This window comes from Vigna radiata, chromosome 6 (genome assembly GCF_000741045.1).
Source record: "Vigna radiata var. radiata cultivar VC1973A chromosome 6, Vradiata_ver6, whole genome shotgun sequence".
Classification (NCBI taxonomy): domain Eukaryota; kingdom Viridiplantae; phylum Streptophyta; class Magnoliopsida; order Fabales; family Fabaceae; genus Vigna; species Vigna radiata.
In genome coordinates this window covers 19,863,169-19,866,804 of record NC_028356.1, presented here as the reverse complement: position 1 = coordinate 19,866,804, position 3,636 = coordinate 19,863,169, and positions in this window count along the sequence as shown.

Genomic DNA, 3,636 nt, shown 5'->3' with positions numbered 1-3,636 from the left:
TTTTTTTCTTCTTCTTTTTTTCAATTTCATCTCAATCTTTTAATTGTTTATAATTTACTTTATTCTTTTAAAAGACGAATTAATAGAGTCTCTTACATTACATTATTAGGTTTAAAAAGTGAACTTTAAATCTGATTTCACCTTAAAATTTGATTTATAAAATATGGTTTACACATACTTATACATGTTAAAAGTAGTTTGATCTCTAATCAATGTAGGACTTTCAACAGACTCATTTAACTTTTAAAAAATGATTTATAAAGTGTGGTTTACACTTATTTATATATATTAAAAGTAGTTTTATCTTTAATTATGAGACTTTCAACACACTCTCTCACATCGATACAATATCTTGAGCTTTGAATTAGACATTAATGACAGTCAGAGAATGAGTGAAATAATAAATCCAACAAATTTCATTCAAATAGACTCTAATTCATGTCTCTAAGACCATGTTAAGTATTAAGTTTTAAACTTAACTCAACCTTACAAAATTAACTTATAAGATGAAACTTGTTTCTACGTATATACTCTAAATTAATCTTATTTTTATTCGATACGAAACTTTCAACTCATTAATAATAATAATAATAATAACAATAATATTACTACAAACACATTAATAATAATAATAATAATAATAATAATAATAATATTAATACAACGATCGCATAATATCTAAATAACGAAACCTCATCAATTATAATTAATTAAAGTTAAGTTGACGAAATCATCATGTGTCGTTAATAACAAATACAACAAATATAATGTATTATATGAATCGCAGAAGTATACATGAAACATCAAAATCCAACTTTAAATTTTCCAACATGAACCTTCCATTTTTTAACATGCACTCAGAATTCATTATGATAAAGTTAATTATTATTTTACACAAAATAAAAACAATTTATATTTTTAAAGTAAATAATAAGGNCCTGCACAACAATACATTGAAGAAGTGGGACAATGTATTCTTGACATGTCACATTGATCACCAACCGATTTTGTTAGTTGACATATCATACAAACCTGATTACCAAACCATATTGCAATGAACAGACAGAAACTGTTAATGAATATAATAGGGCTATCTTTATAAATATCTATCACACATGTTTTCTATTATACTGTTTCAAAATTATCGTAGCTTTTTTTATATTAAAAAAAATCTAAATTAACTCGGTTTTAATGATTTATTAACTATATTGTTTCTAATTTACTCCTGAATAAATTAATTTAATATCTGTATTTGCAGAATTTATTGGAAGAATATTGTTATTTTAATAGGTGACACATTTTTTTTATGTTTTTAATCTGTATATAAAATTCTTTAACGGCGGTCAGTGTACAATAAAGTAGGAATACAATGCTCTAAAATTAACTACATAATTTGAGTGTTCTAAAATGTATTCCAAAATATGAATAAAGGAATTCAAAGTCTTGTTTACCTTTTATTTAGGAAAATGATATTTTAACATAATTTTTTGACACGATTTTGATACTGCACACGTGTTAAAATGTGATTGGATAATTTCAAATTAAAAAAGTTGAGGTAGAGATATATTTGGAAGAGAAAAACCAAAGTTTGTTTTTTTAATTTGAAATCGTCCAACCACGTTTTGACACGTGTATAGTGTCAAAATGGTGTAAAAAAATAGTGTTAAAATATCATTTTCTACACTTTCCAATCCAAATTTAAGAAAAAGCTACTCACAGACGGAATCAGGTCCAAATGGAATACAATGATCATTGAATGTACCTTTAATTTGCACAACTGGTTTGTCAAAACCAAATTTGACTTTAATTCCTTTTAACTTTCGTATTCTTTATAAGAAATATGATTGGAGACTTTCATGTTGAGTTAATGATTACGAAATATTTCGGTCTGCCATAGGAAAAATGATTAGGACATTTCATGTGGCTACACTGTCTCATACAACCTTTAAAAAAATGTTTAATTTTTTTTCCTGAACCTAACCGGTGATTATTATGCCAGGATATTTGTGAGTATTTTAAACACAATTGATGGGCACGTTGTAGAAAAATCAAAGGTTGTAGTATATTCTTCGTTTTTTTTAGAGATTTATTTACTATAAAATCTTTTTTGTTGTATGATTCTTGATTATTTTATTTTATAAAACTGTTTTTATCTGTTTAAATATATTTCTCTGTAAAAATTAGAATTTAATAATTAAAAATAATTGACTTCTCCCTAAGTTGATATCAATTTGTATTAAACAAATTTGTAAAAGTTTAAATCAAATGTTAGCTTTAAGAGTAGTTTGAGAGATCCAAAAGGCAACATTCTTCCTGAGGTACACTAGTGGAAAAACGTTGATTAACATCGGTTATTTTGGGCTTTTGACGTTAGTTTCGTATCCGACATCTATTCCAGTGACGTTACTTTGCATCAGTCAGGTAATGACAGACGTCTATATAGACGTCAGTTTTGCAAACAACCGACTAGACGTCAGGCGCAGTAACAATAGACGTTACCATAGACGTCAGTGGTCAACAAAAGAGACGTATGTACGTGCTGGATCGTTTTGTGCACTGTTACTTATTGGACGTCACTTTGTGCATTGACTGACGTCTGTAGATGTCAGGTTTGCATTAACCGACGTCTACGGGGCAATATTTTTTTAATAAAAATTAATTTTTCGAACATAACCACACCTGAAATTCAGAAAAATTTCCCAGAACAATTGTTTATAATAAATAATTGTTTGTTTGAGCTATAAATAAATATAATTCAATCCAAGATCAATAAAATAAAATTGTAAACTTAAACTAAACCTAAGTAATTGAAAACAACAAAAATAAGTCTTGCTCTACTTCCAGTTTTGGATAAGATAAGTTACCCACTCGTGCCTTATCTGCCTTATCGTGCCTTCAGTTATAGCAGATGAATTGTTGAAGTTCTGCAAAATTAAGAAATATTGATTATGGTTTGATATATGTTCAAAAGAATTAATTGATTTTTTTATGTTTTCAAAGTAAGCCTGATTATTACCTCATTTCACTTATCTGTAATGCCAGCTCGAATGATGGTCTTAATCCAAGACATCACATAGTACCCACATTTCCATGAATCAAGTTGTTTGTTACACTAAAATGACAAAGTAAATATAGTCAAGACAACTGTATTTTTTTTGGGAATGAGGACTACCAGTTGCCAGTGAGCCCTGTTTGGAACATCATAAATAGTTAGTAAACTAAATAAGTAAACTTTAATTACCTTTTACATAAAACAAGGCATACTTGTCAATGTATGGCACAAGGTATATGTCTCTATTTGACTCAACCATCCATGTTTGCAAATAATTTTGTTTCATTTCAGCTGTGTTACCACAACGTTGAACGGTCTGAGGTTCAACAAATCCGTAAACGGAAGATCAACCTTGATCTACAATGATTGTGTCCATGTACCTATAACAACAAAGTTAACTTATTACAAAGTAGGCATCTAAATTAAAATATTATGGTAGACAAAATTAACTATCTTACATGCACCAGAGTTGAATAACAAAAATATTCAACCACTTGTCCTAATATATGAAAGCATGGATTTTTTCCTCAGGATAATCAGATTTCGTCAAATGATGGGTGGTGCAAATTAATCCAGATCGCATC